The sequence below is a fragment of the Amblyomma maculatum genome, chromosome 2, assembly GCF_055883805.1.
Source record: "Amblyomma maculatum isolate TAMU_Amacu chromosome 2, ASM5588380v1, whole genome shotgun sequence".
Taxonomy (NCBI): domain Eukaryota; kingdom Metazoa; phylum Arthropoda; class Arachnida; order Ixodida; family Ixodidae; genus Amblyomma; species Amblyomma maculatum.
The window spans coordinates 185,898,288-185,916,220 of NC_139345.1; the positions used below are offsets into that span (position 1 = coordinate 185,898,288).

A 17,933-nucleotide genomic window follows, 5' to 3' on the forward strand; every position below is an offset into this window, starting at 1 on the left:
AGTACCGCTCCTTCGACCATTCTGACTGGGTGCTCCTTCCATATATAATATACGCGTACAATACAGCTGCACAGTCAACTACCGATTTCTCTCCATTCTATTTTCTTTACGGTCGTCCCCTTCTGCCCCACTAGATACCATACTTCCGTATCAACCAGACGCATCTAGGTTTGCGTCTTGCTCTGAAGCTGCCCGACATGCACAAGAGTGTCGTCAAATTGTCCGGTCTCTCATGACTGAAACCCAGACCCTTCCGAAATGCCGCCACAACAACCATCATACGACACCTCAATCCTCCTCTGCCAGTCTTGTGTCTCTCATCTGATACTTCCAGACTATCTTCGAAATTTATTTTCATGTATCACGGCCTCTATAGTGTCCTGGAGTGCATCTCTAGTATAAATTACATTGTGGAACCCCTAGACCCTTCGCCTGATCTCGGCCGACGCGGCCGCGAGATTGTCCACGTCCAACACCTTAAGCAATACTACGACCCTGCCATCCTGCCTACGCCGTAAGTCTCAAGGGTGGCTCCTCTTCTCCCAGGGGCCCTTGTAAAGATGAAGATTCGGCGCGCTGGCTTCAGTGGTATCGCCATCGGGGTGTGCGCTTGACCTGGCTGTGCGCGGACTGTTCCTGCCGTGCTTCTCGATGAGTCTGTGTACCTCGAGTAAACCCCTATACTACAATATATATGGCTCAGTGGCGTAATTGCTGCGACCGCTCGCAACCCATTGACTGTTACTGTGTCAGCACTCGATTGGTGTGTGCCAGCACTTAATCAACTGACTACGGCTTCCTTCTTGGCAGCCTGCAGCGGGATTTTTCAGTGGCGGTACTAAAAAAATAAGGCACAATGATCGGACAACTTTGCACTGTACAGGACGAAGGTAATAACAAGAAAGGTCGTTGCTAAGTAATTTGCAATTTTTCACTGCATTCTTGCGCCCAAAATGCAAAATAGTGTTATGAACATGGCTACAATGACTCATCTGGACCAAGATGTTACAAGCGAGGTTTATTGCTGCCCTGTACTTCCCCCTCTGCAATGTAGGATGGCTGCTCCAGTGGAACACTGGCCTGTACAGTAACCACACTTAACCTAATAGAAATTGTAGAGAATTGAGGTTATCCAGCACCCCCTCATTTCAGGTAGGTTAACACTTAATGTGCCTGTCTGCTTGTGCAGCGATTCGCTTGCCACAAAACGTAATTAACAAGGCTTATACTTGCTGCCACTAATATTGGATGACTGCCCTGTATAATTTTAGCAGATGTTTCTTTCTATAAAGTGGCAGAATGAGGCCTGCTTAATCCTCGCATAGTTGTAACATTGCTTTTCTTAACATAATTTTGCTACATTATGTGAGTGGTCCTCTCATCATCTTAACTCTCACCTAAACAAGTTGGATGTCTCCCTGGGTTGCTTACTGGATCAGCACCTGCAACATAAACCTGAAGTTATGAGACTGCATGCCAGCTGCATGCATTCACTGGCTGCAGATGCTGCTTACTGCATGCGCATGGTTCCTCCTCCCCCTGACATGTGCAGGATACAGAAGAATGAGTGCAGTGTCCATCTTTTTTACTGCATTTGATGAATTGATTTGTTGGTGCCACATCTGACATATATTGACCTTATGGCATTGGTACTTTGCATGCACCCATATGGCTTTTGTATACGATGTGCTTTGTGGGGCATGGTTTTTTGTGCGTGCCTTATAATAGTTTGTTTTATAGCTTTGTTGATACCACACTTGTTTTTCACGCTTTTATGCCTTCATAAAAATTGGCAATTTGAATTACAGATACCTTTTTTGTGTGAGTGTGTTTATTAAGACCGGTGATACCTAAATCCTGTGTAGTTCTCTGTAGAGTATGCGTTCCTTATTGCGTTTACCACACCACTTGGCAGCACTCTGTTGTACTTGCTGAGTCGGGGGTAGACCCACCGCACGAACTGCAGGTAGGCAGCAAATCTGTAGCAGCTGAAAATGAAAGCATGATTTACCACGAGTGTGAGAATACATGACTGCAGTTCCAAAGATATCCTTTCACAGCTTTTCGAATTTACCACTGTGCTGCAGCTGTAAGGCATATTACATCTGTCTGTGTTTTAGCACATACGTAATATGGCTTATATACAACTGAAGGTTTGAGAAATGTTTGCCTTGGTTTATAGGATTTAGGTACCAAAGTGACTCTGGCTATCATGGACGCCATGGTGGAGGTCTGAGGATGTTTCGACCACCTAGGTTTCTTCAGTATGCACTGAAATTGTACAGTCAGGGACAAAAGTTTTCGGGACGCGTATTTGTGGAAAAACATTTATTTCTTTTTTGCCTCGCTAGTTTGCATGTGTATTTTTTTTTCTCTGAATGGGGCGCGCATGTCCCCTCGTGACCAAGTAATTTCATTCTCCATATTTACGCGACCGAGCAGAAATAAATATTTTCCCCTGAACTCGCGTCCCGTAAACTTTTGTCCTTGACTGTACTTAGTACGAATGCCTTGTTTTTTTAAACAGTGTGTCCAATTGAAACTCTGAAATGGGTTTTTGAGGAGCTAATGCTAATATCGCGTAAATACAAAGTTAATAATACAAAATCTGCTGAGGTGCCTTATGATTCGAGAATCTGTGCACTGAGAACTACAATAGAGTGATATGCTCTCGTCACAGACCAGTGTATCTCCCACTGATCCTCCACAGCGGCCAGCCGGTTATTCATGAGTTCGTAATAGGCGACCGCTAGAGCGTGGATGTTGAGCACTGCTGCATGAAATGCAGCGTGCTCGGTGATGCATTCTGCGTCGTCTTCCACCAGGGAATTGACAAGCCTCACCAGGCGGCAGCAGAGGCTTTCCTGCTCGGTGTTCATCGGACGGCACCGGCTCCACTGGCGCCTAATTAAGAAATGTTCGGCAACGTTCATTTCCGCCCTTGTTTTATACACAGCGCGCAGTAGGATCAGCGAATTAACAGTCGCATATAGGCGTGCAGTTATTGCATCGGAAAAAAAAACGCGTGCCTAAGACGTGCTTATTTCCCTCATGTAGTTACCGGCTTCTTCTACCATCACTCTAATGGCGCTGGTCGAAAACGTGCGTGTGCTTAATAAGGTACTCATTTCAGTCATGTACAATTGGCAGCTTTGTTTAATCATTCGCATATGGCGATGGCCGAAAACCATGCGGTACGCTCTCGTGAAATTGGGAGCAAATGCGAAAAGACGCATGTGGCTGTTGCATAACAACACCGCGGTCCAATTTCATGCGGTGCATCGACAACTTACTTACCAGTTGTTGCCTCGGCGGACATCGTGGTCGCCCGCTTTCTCATTCTCAGAAGCGTTGCCCGGACCATCAGGTAGCGGGCTTGGTGACGGGCTGGCCAACGGGTTACACCTATAATGGTTGTGTTCCTGCACTGGCGGCAATATGGTCCTCCCGTATATTATCAATGCCGCCTGAAGACTGCCAGGAAGAAAACTACGGCGACGGCGGCGACAGCAATGTCATGGTAAGCGCGGACGCATGTGATGTTGTGTCACGCACAAGTTTTTCAAAGCAGACGAACATTTACGACTCCGCGGCAGAGGATTTTGGTGTCACGTGTTCACAAAATCGCTGCGCGCGCGCGTCGTCGATGTCACGCCGCAGTCTATGCTGCTAACATTGGAAACCGAAAGGGACCATGATAAATTGCTTCGTAATTAATTATTCGTAACGCGCTGGAACTTTTATGCAACGTCTTATGATCAGTGGGTACCAAGGCATCAAGTAAAACCATAAAACCGGAACTCGAAATGTTGGTGTCTCTACTCCGTTAATTGCTAGGCACGCTGAAAAAATCCTTCAGATACTCTAAGAAGTCACAGCTGTTATAGGCTGCAGCAAAATATTTCGCATTCTTTGACATTTTTGCGACATGTTTACGTTAACAATGTTCCGCCACGACACAACCAAACCAATACATTCTGCTGTCAGTACAACGAAGGATAATTTAAGCTTGCCACATGCAAATTTCACATCTGTGGAAACAATTTCAGTGAACAATATTAAGCAGCACGTTCTATGGCTCTATGTTATACTATACATACATTTGCAGTCAGCCCATACATTGCTGCTCTGCTCGGTGACGCAACGTTCTCTTTAAAAGAATGCGGCTTCATAATTTGGGAGAAAGCAGAAAAAACTGGAGGATAATAGAGTCGCTGATATCATTTCTACTGATTGTGCAAGTTGTATCTATCGCCATTCAATATGTGTATAATTGTGACGAGGCTGTTTCGGTTTAAAAATATAATTGCCACCTTCTTCCGTGGCTTTTTCGGGCCCACCAATAAAACTACACGACCAAACCGACCAAGTTAGCCACAAATATGTTTATCCACACACATTGATGGGACGAGATTGCGACTAACAAGTAGGACCGGGACTAAACACAAATTGTTAAAGGTCGTTGAGTCTTCGGAGAGAGGAGCTGGTGCAGACTCTCCTTGTCGGGTAGTCAGAGTCGGCGAGGTATGTAGGGTCGGCAACGTAAGCCTGGGTACACCCAGCAGAAGGCTAGGACACTGGACGGGTCTCGGTTCAATTGCCGTTCAACGGCTCATGCGTCAGGCTTCTTGGAGCGTCTGAGCCCAGCACGGCGCAGAACGCACGTTTCAGGGATGAGCTGCGATCAGGGAATGAATCGGCTACTCCCATATTCGGTCACCCGGGACAGCAACAGGGCCAAGGCAGGAGACAGCAGGCAGGGCCCAGGTCTGGCCACACGGATTGTATGCCTGCCGGAACACCAACTACCCGAACTCATCGGACGTCGACACAACAGCATCGCTGCTCTCCTTTTCTTTTCTGCTCATGCCTTGCGCAGTTTGAGCCGCCCTGCAAGTACTGTTCATTATTCGCTCTTTTTCCCGAACATGAATTTTCCTCTTCTTTCCTCAATTTCTTCCTTTTTCTCTCTCACACACCCCCATTCTTCGCAAATATGCCCCTCCTTGAGAAAATTTCCCCGGAGAAAAGAAATCTTGCGTACAAGACACTGATACACTAAGGGGTGGACCGCACCACACAACATTGCTGTACACATCACTGCGCCCATCACAAAGCAGCCACACAATCGATATTGTCTGCTGGGAGTCTCTGTCAATCTTACGCTAAAAAGAAAAAATAACACTGTACCAATCAAGGAAGCAAAATTAACACTGAAAAACTGGTAACAGGACCACTCAGAAGAATGTTGGGAAACAAGAATCCTCACTCGGACAGGACCGACCTAAATAATCTGCGCCAACGTTACTAAAGGCTTTAATGTGTTACACAGAAAGAATATTCCTATAAGACCAAGCTACCAAGCTCCATCAAAGCACGCGGCTGTTTAAATGCTTTGCCTGCACCGGTTAACTGAAGCAATTCAGAGCGGTACCGGCAGCCGTGGCTACCACTTCTGCTAAATCGCTGCCCTCGCTTGTTGCAGGCATCCGATAAGAAACGGTCGTCAACAGCAAGGACATCAGGAGCTACGCGCATGCGCAACGGACGTCGTCATCAAGACACGTGCCTTTCTACTGCGGCGGCCCAACGTCTGGAGGCGTCACCTTCACCTATATAAAGCCATGGATCATCGACCAAGGCACATTCAGAGCGGTACCGGCAGCCGTGGCTACCACTTCTGCTAAATCGCTGCCCTCGCTTGTTGCAGGTGGGAAAACAAAGTTATTATCTGTTCTGTTTTTGTAGTTTATGGCTGCTGGGCTGCTCTGAATTTGCCAGTGTTGTACTCTCGCACATGCTGTAACACCCTGCAACGATGGGAAGCAAAACCAGGGATGTTTTAACCGAATTTGCACAGACACTTGCCGAAAAAACACCAAGTAGTATAAAAGAAATAGTCAGAGTTTTGACTGATATGACTTCCAGATTCGTGGAAGTTATGACAGAATTAAAGAATGAGGTAAAGAAGCTGCAGTCATCAAACACAGCTATACAGGAAGAACTCACATCGGTCAAAACAGGAATGAACTACATCAACGAGAACTTTGAAGAATTCAGGGCCGAAGTAAAGACACTCCGTAAAGAACTTGAAGATGCAAAACAACTGAGCCTTGAGTGCCAGAAAGAAAACCGAAAACTAAGTAACGAACTCAGCGACACCAAAAAACAACTGATCGAACTGAAGCAGTACAGTAGAAAGAGCAATCTCGAACTGAAGGGCATACCTGTCGTTGAAAATGAGGACCTTAATAAGGTTGTTGAGGCAGTCGCTTCATGTTTGTGCACAGAACTATCCAGCCATGACATTGAAATCGCACATCGTGTGCCTACAAAAGCCAAAGGGCCACCAAATGTTGTTGTACGGTTTGCCTCACGGGCTAACCGAGATAGATTTTTGCTGGCGGCAAAAAAAACGCGACTGAACACATCGATGCTTGGATTTGAAGGAACAGATCCTATATTCGTCAACGAACACCTATGCCCAGAAAATAAGATACTGCTGGGAAAAGCAATTCAAACTAAACGCGCTAAAGGCTGGAAGTTTGCTTGGGTCTCCGACGGAAAAATATTAATGAGGAAAGCCGAAAAATCGAAAGTAGTCCACGTTACCTGTGAAGCAGATCTGGAAAGAATAGCCAATGTTTCTGGCGAACAGCTACTAAACGATGCTAGCTACACCGACTCTAGCTCATGATGGCTTCCAGGAAAGGCATATCTGTACTTCACAGTAACGTTCGCAGCATAAACAGAAACTTGAACTCTTTAAATTCTTTTATCGTCAGCAATGGGGAGTTTTTTGAAATCATAGCGACCACTGAAACGTGGCTCAGGAAACATGAACATATATCAATTCCCGGCTATGCAACAATATCACGCCCACGGGACACGCAGTTTCGCGGTGGCGGTGTGGCATTATTCGTGACAGAAAGCCTTCACTACACTATCTTATCATCAGTCTCTTGTTGTTCACCCGAACTTGAAGCCTTATTTGTGAAACTTGAATGCGGACTTATAGTGGGCGTAGTCTACCGACCTCCGAATTCAAATCTTGCCGATTTTTTTGATAAACTGGAATCAATCTTGTCCTGTTTAAATAAAAGCTACAAAACCGAGTTATTATCGTTGGTGACATGAATATTGATACTAGCTCCACGAGTGCCCCAGATTACACATACCTTCTTCAATCATACAACTTCCGCAACTTCATTGCTTCTCCGACACGCATAACCACCCTTTCGGCAACATCTATTGATCATGCACTGACAAATATTGACACCGGTGTACATGCTGGCGTCTACCAAACACCAATTTCGGACCACTTGCCAATTTCCGTTAAGGTAGACACACCTACAAAAGTAAAAGGTATGAAACCAAGAAATACAACCAAGTTAAATTATGAATTATTCCGTAACAAATTGTTATTACTCAATACTGACTTAATATATCATGAAGATGTCAATATAGAGTTCTCTAACTTGATTAGCGCTCTGGTTGACCTTATAAATTGCAGCAGCCAAAGTGTAGCGTCTTCCCAGCGTCATAAACCAATTTGTCCCTGGATGACCGAAGAAATATTGAACATATTAAGAAGAAAGGACTATTGGTATCATAAATGGCTACATCATAAAGGCAACGAATATTATCTGTATCAGTACAAATGCGTGCGTAATAAATCTGTGTCCTTAATGAGAGCCCGAAAAAAAGAATATTTTACTAGCCGAATTCAAGGTTCTGCTGGAAATCCAAAAAAAATGTGGGAAGTTATCAATGAGGTCACGCAAAACTTGAAAAGATATCCCACACTTCCCTCTAATATCACTGAAAAAACTGTTGATGAATTCAATACATTTTTCACAAGTGTCGGTCCAGATCTAGCTGCAAAGCTTCCTGATGCCAGTGCAGACAATAATCTTCCAGCGTCAGTTGTTAATTCTTTCGCTCTGCACGAAGTTGAAATCAATGAGGTGTTGTCTGTTGTCATGGAGTTGAAAACAAACAAGGCAGCAGGCTTGGACGGCATTCCTGCAAAGCTTATTAAGGAAAACATTGATATCTTAGCGCCCATACTATGCCGGCTGTTCAATCATTCCCTGCTGAATTACACATACCCATCACCCTTAAAGGTAGCCCGAGTTACCCCTGTATTTAAAGATGGTGACCCTTCTGACCCCTCTAGTTACAGGCCTATTTCCGTACTTAGCGTTATTAATAACATATTTGAAAAAATTCTGTCCAAACGTATTCTCCTTTTTCTTGTGAAATACAATATTATCTGCCCCCAGCAACATGGATTTCGCCCAAAGCACTCTACTAGCTCAGCAGTCATTACACTCACCCAGGCAATTAACAGTGCATTAGATAACAATGAGCTGGCCGCTGTTATATTTCTGGACATAAGAAAAGCCTTCGACACAGTGAACCACGGCATCATGCTTAATAAATTAAGAATATATGGATTTCGTGATAGGGTGCTTGACTTTTTTTCTAGTTACCTTACTGATCGCAAACAAGTTGTCTCAATGAATAACCTAACATCAAATGTGCGGTGCTTATACACAGGAGTACCGCAAGGTTCAACTCTCGGTCCGTTACTTTTCTCACTTTACGTCAACGATTTTCCTCAGGTATTATCCTCAGCCAGTGCTCTCATGTATGCCGATGACACTGCCATTATCGTTACTGCTTGTCATACTGCCGAACTAGAAAGCATCGCAAACACAGAATTGAAAAAAATTGCAGACTGGTATCTCGCGAACAAATTAACATTGAACACTAAGAAAACTAAATACATACTGTTCCATTCACGGAAAAAATCACTGGACTCGAGTGATATTAGATTAACTATCAGTCATACCCAGCTTGAACCAACCACTATCTTTACGTACCTTGGAGTGACCCTAGATAACCATTTACATTGGCAACATCAGATTGACTCCATTTGCACGAAGATTGCATCGGGTTGCTATGCTCTTCATCAATTTCGCCAATATTTTGATGTCAATATTCTGAGAGTCCTTTACTTCACATTAGTACATACTCACCTGTCATACTGCATTGAGTCGTGGGGTTGGACGTACAATACTTACCTAGAACCCATTAGACGTTCACAAAAGCGAGCACTTAGAATAATCTCGTTTTCAGACTACTCTAGACCCAGCAAACCACTATTTATTAAACTACGCGTGCTGCCTTTTGACCTGCTTCGTCAGAAAAACACTGCTGAATGTATCCACAAAATAGTAAGTAACAACCTCCCCTTCGATATATCTATATTTAACATCCCGTCACGTACAACCCGAAGCCACACTTACGGAAATTTTAATTTACCCATAAAAAGAAACGTTTATGGTGAGCGTATGCTGCAGTTTACGGGCGTCAAAATCTGGAATTCTCTACCCTGTCACATAAAGCTTGCCAAGAATTTTTCCATTGCAATAAAAGAATACTACCTTAAAATGAATGAAACACTTTGAGTCCATACTTGCATATGCCTACTGTAACCTTACATTGTTCGCCTGGTATTACCCATGTAACCTCTACGTATACCTGTATTGTATCTGATGCGTTATTTCTCCGCGACATGTGACATTATGTATTGTTATAGTGTGGTGACATTATGCATTCATCTTTCTTTGCTTTATTTCTTGTATAAGTTCTACGCGCTTTTGTTTGATTTGTGAGGTTTTAATTTATATTTTCTTCTCTTCATTGGTAGTTTTACGAATGTATAAGCGATAACTAAGTTTGTTATGTTTATTGTAAAGTTACTACTTCTGATGTCTCTAACTTTGACGATTGGGTGCCTGCAACCTATGAACTTTTTCCATTGGACCCTTTACTAGCCGCTGGCTATGGGTTCAAGCAGTGTCTGCCTATTTTCCTGTAGCGCACCAAAAAACAATAAAAAAAAAAAAATATGGGAGAAGCCTTCGCCCTGCAGTAGGTATAGTCAGTCTGATGATGATGATGATGATGATAATGCATGAAGTACTGAGGCGGCTGGTGGTATGGCTGGATAGTAAATGTAAGACCATACAAGAAAATATGAAATTTTCTAATCTCTCAAACGACTGTCAAACATTCCCGTTCTGTGGCGAAATATCGCGTTTCTAATTAAAACATTTGTCTCCTAGCAAACGATATAGAATGGAGGGTACCACTGTGCTCTTGCAAAAAAACTGCACCTAGACCTGTGCTAGAAGCATCGGTACAGAGAACAAATTCCTTTGCAAGATCTGGTACCCGAACAAGCGGCCGTGTTTCGAGGGCATGTTTCAGCGGTTCAAGTGCCTTTTCGCGCTCGGGAGTCCAATGCACCTGATTACTTTCTGCTTCGCAGGTAAGTTCCACCAAAGCTGAGCCTTAGGGGCATAGTGAGGGGTTAGGTCCCTATAATACCCTGCCAGACCAGGAAAGACTTGATATGCTTCTTAGTTGCAGGTTTAGCAGCCTTTTCCTTTTTCGCAAGACTTGAGACAACTGGGCGAATCACACCGTTGCCCAACGAATGTCCTAATATCACGCGGCTGGTATCCAGCTCACTTTTCTGTGGTTTGATGGTGGCATTTGCCTGTTTTATACGCGTAAACAGCCCTAGGAGCGTAGTCAAGTGCTCCGACCACATTGAGGTAGCGACTGGGTCGTCGTCTACGTAGTGAACAACGTTAGGCAATCTTGCTAGAAGGGTTCTCATAAGGCGGGTGAAATTCGCGGAGGCAGTTTTGATGCCCATGGCATGAAGACAAAGTGACATTGGCCCGACTGAGTGAAAAATGCTGTAATAGTCCTTGATGTGTCACTTAGTGGCACTTCTCAATGCTTCTTGGTGAGATCTAGCTTGGACAAACGTTTTCATGTCGGCATCGGCAAACATTGAACCAGACCTTGGATGGCCTCGCCATCACCCACCAATATGCGTTAATCCGACGACACAATGTACGCGCGGTATGTTTTGTTAGGTTTCTTAACTAATACATGTGGTGAATTGTATGGGGAGTCTGAGCATCCGATAACCTTTGGCTTCAACATGCCTGCAACCTCCTTCCCAACAACCTCTCGCATCGCTAATGGCAATGGATATTGCGGGGCGTTGATGAATTCTCTTGTCAACTCCAGGTGACACTCAATTAAACTACTATGGCCCAGCACTTCGGGAAAATGTCGCAGCGGTCTTCTAGCAAAATTTGAAGTTCAGCTAAGTGCTATTTATTCAATCTCTCAGCTCATTTGATGGCTCCGATTCCGGGACCAGAATTTGCACTGAACGTTGACAGAGGGGTTTCGGTTTCCAGTTCCTCAAATACAACGAACGATGAAGCTTGAAGGCGATTCACTGGCTGGCGCTCTTCGTAGCGTTTTAGCATGTTTATGTGGACTATCTTCTTTCCGGAGCCGACTTCAAGCCAGTACTCTACTTCGTTTTTGTTGCCAGTGGCTACAAAAGGTCCTTTCAGTGCATGATGAGCTTGTTAAAGGACGCAGGTGGGAGAATTAGAGCTCGATCTCCGGCCTTGAACTTCCTTCCTGATATAAGGCTAGGAAAGTACATCTTTTGTGACCTCTATGCTTTCATCACATTTTGGTGCGAGAGCTGCAGCGTCTCTCCTAAACGCTCCATCAAATCAAGCCCATATCCGTACGTCTTTTTGACCGTGTCAAACAGTTTTCCAGCCGCCCAGAGCTCTTGTAAAATTGTGACAGGCCCTCAGACTTCGCAACCATATATTAGCTGAAACGGTGAAAACCCCAGATTAGCCCGTGGTGCCTCTCTGTGAGTAAAAATAATCGCATTCAACTGACATTCACAAGACTGCGGGTATTCCAGGCACCACTTCCGTAGCATTCTCTTCAAAGTGCCATTAAATCGCTGTGCCATCCCATTGTACATAGTATGGTACGGTTTTGAACTTGAGTGCTTGATAGCACTTAAGTCACGTTCTGCTAAAGGTGCATGTGCAGCATGAGGCACTATCGCAAAGTACCTACAGCAGGAATACAATACGGCAGAATATTTTCAGAAGCCCCTCAGCCTCAGTGGCTGAGTCGATGACAGGTATAATGCCTCCACGAAGTTAAGATTTACAGGTTGCCTGTAGAATGTTTGGGGATTCTCACGGGGCTGCGGCACCGCTCTGAAAAGTGAGGCCACACCGCTAGCTCTGACCACCGCAGTGGCCGTGAAGAACGTCACACCGAGGCAAACATAGCCAGCGGGCCAAGTTGTTTATTGGGAACGCCCAATGTTCTTCCTCGGTGTCATAGCAGCATCCGCGCGCTGCGGCGTCGCGGCGTCGTCTCTCTGGGAGTCTGGGTGCTGTCCGCTGAAATGAGAGGGGAGAGGAAGGAGAGGCCGTTCTCTCATCCTTGCGCTCTCCGCCACAGAATCGGAGGAAAGAGGACAGGAGGAGAAAGATGAGGGCTCCCCGAGAGAGCTCTCTCTCTCTCGGGGAGCCCTCATCTTTCTCCTTCGCGCCGCGTCGTGCGGGCGAGGGAAATGTTGAATTCCCACACCCTTCCTCCCTTAATCGTGACCTCTACCTGGGCGCCGTTTTCCCCTTTGAAGCTGCACGGCTGATCCCTCAGCAGGTGCATGTCGCAGAACAGGCGGCCAAAGCAGGAACGGCCGCCCCCGCGTCGGGCTCGCTCCGCAGGCCGCACAAATCCCTGCAGCTGCCGTCAAGGGGATAAAGAGGGGGCGAAGTCCGCTGACCCGCGATCCGGTCGCGGGCCGCCGGCACGCCCGCAGTGCGCTGATCGTCTACGACCGCGCCGACTCCCCGCAAGTCGTAAATCAGGGCAGCAGGCTCCGTCTCCCCGCGTACAGGAACCACTCCGGCCTGCATATCTACACGGGCCGGGTTCTTCTCCAGTTCGAGCTCGGATGCGAGCTGCTCCATGAACGAGCTCGAATTCGAGTTGCTTTTCGGGGACCACTGTATGCCTGCGCAGCCATTGGGCTGGAAGACTAAACATCACCTTTGCCGCTCCCCGCCGCCTCAATGCAGACAGCGTGGTCCATGCGCCCGGAGTGCTGGTGTCATAAATAAGGCCAGTCGGCGGGCTAGGTCCCTCTGAACGTGCTCAGCACAGGCTTCGCGTACAGGAACACTGAGGGCTTGTGAATCGACACGTGCCGGATAACTTCACACGAGAGCGCTCGTGTCCTTGTGGTTGACATTAGGCGATTGCGCCTACCTTCCGCACAGTAACATCGCGGAAAGGACTGCCTTCCCTTATATCAGCTCGCGCGAACTCTGCGCTTCTGGCCTTTGTCCGTCGTCAGCTCAAGCTGCACAGGCAACCGACGCCGCCGGCGCTGCTCTGCGTGGGTGACCTCCACGCTCGGAGCACTCCCCTTCTTTCAGCGATCGCACTGACGGAGGGTGATGTAGCGATGCCCACGGAGTAGCTGCGCGCGTGATCTCACATGCGCAGCATTTGACAATCCTTCAGCGATTCCGCTGACTGTGGGTGCTACAGAGCCGCTGCTTGAGTGATTTGCACTTTCGTGGCATTTTTCCCGTTGTCGCAGCGACTGCGCTGGATTCGGGTTTTGCAGCGGTGCCCGTAGAGACCGCTCTCGGGATCGCTTGACTATGCGCTGTTATGCGCATGCAGGGTCCGCTTCTACAGTTACTTTCAAAGGAAGTACTGTTGGCATGGGTCCGCCGATTCCGCCCGACCTCGGGCTTTCAGCTTGCAGCCGCGAAACAATCTCAGCAACCTCTAACGGTCCCACCCATCTGGGCGCTCGACTCGTCGCGATCTCGAGGTCACGTCGCTGAGTGCGTAAGCATAGCTTGCCATCGGACTTGCAATGTTCTTACCGCGGCAGCTGCTCGCCTTTTTATTGGCATTGCCCGTAATCTAGCGCAATCGCTTTGCGTAGTCGTCGACATTGGTCTCGACCTTTGAGTTCATGCGCAGAGCTAAGGAAATGGCGTGCCAGTGCACATTCCGGTAGTTATGCGATTGCGCATATTCACCCTAGAGCGGCTCCTCTATATCCCGATATCGTCGCTCGCTCCTTTGCGAATAACGGCTTTTCTGCCCTCATTTGAGGCGTCATTGCCTAGCACGTATGTAGCAAAGCTTAATCACAGACCAGCAGGAAGTCTCCAACTCACTCGTAGCAATACCAGCTACACTAGAGTTAACAAACGCCAACCACATTACAAGTGGCTTCACAGCGCAATTTGGCCTGAATCGTCGCGGGGTTCTGTCTCTTCAATAAGACTTACGATCCTCTTACCACAAAATAAAAAATATGCGCCTTTCTACTAACCCCTGACAGCTCTTAACTGCTGAACGCAAGCTCAAGTGATCGTCCCCACTCTTACGAGATGCACATGCACTGGATGTTTCCGCAACAGGGCGCTCCCCAATGCGACCTCCTTCCGCAAATTTGGTGTACTACGGCTCCTAGTGACATCGCACAAGCGACTATAATTCACGCTCCCTTTCCGAACGGCATTTGGCTGCTCGTGAACTGACCTGCCGAATGCGAGTGACCTCACCGCATATCCATGCGAAGCCGCTTCAGTCAACTTGGCTCTAGACTCTCCTGAGCCAGCGAACTTTGAACCTGCTCGGCGCGTTTCGGCAGCGCTCTCACCCGCATTCTCCGCCGTACAGACAGCGCGGTTTTGAGCCAACGGGCAAAACGGACTTACCGCATCGGCAGTTCTTGGCGGAGGTAGGCAAATGGGCACTTATCGTGAGCTGGACCAAAGGGCCGGCTTTCCCGAGCGGGTGTAAGGGGGTAGCGTAGGCAACTGGCAGTAGATTGATGAGTAGCTCAGGATCTCTTGAGAATGACTCGTTCGGCGGACCACACCTGCGATTTTACTAGAGGCGTATCGCAATAGCGGTTGGAAGCCGCTGCCATTGGGCTAGGCTTCGCATGCCGGCCAGGATCGCCCAGCCGACGTTTCGGACGACTAACTGCCTGGAATTCCACCATTCTTCGTGAGCTAGCCTCCCCAACTGGACTGCCAGTGGGGCCCCACGTTGGTGCGCCATTTTGTGGGGATTCTCACGGGGCTGCGGCTCACCTCTGAGAACCGAGGCCACACCGCTAGCTCTGACCACAGCAGTGGCCGTGAAGAACGACACACCGAGGCAAACATAGCCAGCGGGCCAAGTTTTTTATTGGGAACGCCCAATGTTCTTCCTCGGTGTCATGGCAGCATCCGCGCACTACGGCGTCGCGGCGTCGTCTCCCTGGGTGAAGCTGCTGTTCACCGAGATGAGAGGGGAGGAGGAAGCAGGGGCCGTGCTCTAACCCCCACCCTCTCCGCCACAGCGTCAGGGGAAGGAAGCCAAGAGGGGAAAGATGAGGGCTCCCCGAGAGAGAGAGAGGGTGTTCGCCGCGTCGTGCGGGCGAGGGAAACGTTGAATTCCCACAAATGATGTGAGGGTTAACAGCTTCGTAATGTCTACAGCCACCTGGTTAAACGGCGTGAAAATAATACACATACGTCCTAATAAAGCGTTGCTCAATTTTCTTTCGGGGCAGTCCTCTGGCATGCATCGCACAATGCCACGAACCTCCTAATATCAGCTTGTACCCCTGGCTAGTAAAAGTCGCCAAACACTTTCGCAATGGTTTTTCTGACATCCTGACGGCCAGCAAGTACACTGTCATGTGCCTGCACAAGGACCTGGGGCTGCACCTGCTTTGCAAAAACCGCTTGATCAATAGTTTTGCAAGGACAAACCTGATAAGTCCGGAACAAAACATAATTTACCAGGTGGAAGGTGTGGGCCGTCTGTACTCTCCCGGGATATGTTTTCCCGAATTTCCTACCCCACGCCTAAGCTTGTACTTGTTTCTTTCGGAATTCCGGTAGAGACACTTGAAGCGCGGTTTGAGTTACATCCAGACTAGTCTCCGAAACTTTCGCCGCTACAGCCGTGAAAGAAGCATTGGACTCTCCAGTCATGGCTTACATGCTCCTCTGGGCCATCTAAGCTGTTGCAACGTCGGCCAATGGTACACATGCGCCAAGAACAATGCCGATCATAACATCATACCAAGGTGTCGGTAATCACCTTGCTATGGCCTTGCCTGGAAAGTATGCCGACCTGGTGATCACTTCCGCCGCAGGAGCTTCGACGTTGGAGCCATTCATTAAAATTAAGCTCGCTCGTTCACCAGTATACGTAACCTCGGGTACCAGGGCCTGGCGCACCACGATGCTATTACTTCTAGTGTGGCGCAGCATTGAGACTGCTTGCCAGAACAATTCTCCATTCTACACCGGCATGCTGGTAATCTGAGTCGGTCTATGAGCTGACTCTTCCCCTCGGACCTCTAGGCGCATTCTTCCGGGCTGTCGACTAGGGCAATAATCTCGAGGAGACATGTTGCATGCAGATGTCGCGCGATCGCTTGAACCTCTGCGTCAGCGCAACTGAGTTTTATGTCCTGATTTGAGACAGAAATCGCAGTGTGGGGGCCTCAGTTTTGTACGCCAAGCCGCATACCTATGTCGAAACTTCTCACAGATGAAGCCTCGAATCTGAGACTTGGGGTTTGGGGCCGCACCCTTATGTTTAACTCAATTTTACTCGGATCGGTCTTTAAAAACGGTTACTCCGTCGCTGAGCCTCAAGAAAGTGGTCGGCGGCCTCAGCAATCTTCTGGGCAGTTTGCAGGCACGTTCTCCAAAGAAGAGAGTTAAACGATTATGGCAGCTCTTTATAAACTGCGCAGCCACCGTCATGTACTGAACAACTTCAAAGGTGTTACCTTGTCCTTGCATCTTACGGCTTGCTTCCTCGAAACTTCTCTCTTAGCCTCCAGCTGTGAAAAGGAATGTTCGAAATGGCAAACGTTTCACCACCTCATAGTTCACCGAGTCCTCAGGAGAGAGTTGTTCAAAGACTCTGAGAGCTTCTCCGCTGAGGTATAGGCTTAAGGACGTGTCTCGTTTCTCTTCCGGCCAACATTGGCAGTTGCCACATGTCCAAGACGCTTCAAGTATGCGCCGAAGTCGCCCCGCCCCTCATTATACTGTCGAATCAAACCATTAGGGCTAATTGGGAATGCAAGAGCAGGTGCAGAATCGTGATCCGTACTACCAACATTAGGAAGGTTTTCTTCCATCGGCGCGAATCGCTCCCTTAACTTTAATTTCTGGATTTCTTGCTTTAAACTCTGCTTGGTCGCCTCACGTTCTGCAGCTCTATCTTCACGTTCTGCAGCTCTGTCTCCCCTTGTCTTTCGCAATTCCATTCTCTACCCACTGGCACAACTAGACTGCCTGCAAACCCATACGCTCCGCTATCGAGAGCAACTCTGGAGCACTCATTTTTTCCCGCAATTTCCAGTCGCGGGCAAACGCTGCTCGGCCGGCATGTTCCTGCTGTGGACTACAAAATTGTGAGGAGGTTCTTTTTTAAGATATAATTGCCACCTTCTTCCATGGCTTCTTCGGCGGAACCAATCAAAACACATGAACAGACTGACCAAGTGAGCAACAAATATTTTTATACACACACATTGACGGGACGAGAGTGCGACTAACAAGTAGGAGTGGGACTAAACACAAACTGTCAAGTCATTGGGTCTATGCAGAGAGGAGCCGGCGCAGACGCTACTGGTCAGGTGGTCAGAGTCGGCGAGGTGTGAAGGGCTGGGCGATGCGAGCCTGGGTAAGCCTAATAGAAGGCTAGGATACTCGACAGGTTCCGGTACAGGCAAGAGGCATCACATTGCCGCTCAACGGCTGATGCACCAGGCTTCCTGGCGCGCCGTAGCACAGCACGGCGCCGAGAGCATTTACCGGCGATAAGCTGCAGTCAGGGAACGAATCAGCTCTCCCAGGTCCGGTCACCCGGGATAGCACAGGGTCAGTGCAGGAGACAGCAACCAGGCCCCTGGTCTGGTCACCCGGGTCGTGCACCTGGCGGGACACAAACTACCC

At 47.9% G+C, this 17,933-nt stretch overlaps 1 long non-coding RNA gene across 1 annotated transcript; it reads right to left on the minus strand.

Annotated features, from left to right (window-relative positions):
• Positions 1 to 1,598: 1,598 nt before the first annotated feature.
• On the minus strand, positions 1,599 to 7,060 carry LOC146200608 (uncharacterized). The gene is made up of 3 exons (XR_014705262.1): positions 6,613 to 7,060; positions 3,298 to 3,405; positions 1,599 to 1,988 (listed from the first exon to the last, which is right to left on the minus strand). It is a non-coding gene; the product is annotated as an uncharacterized LOC146200608 (long non-coding RNA).
• Between the last annotated feature and the right edge of the window lie 10,873 nt (positions 7,061 to 17,933).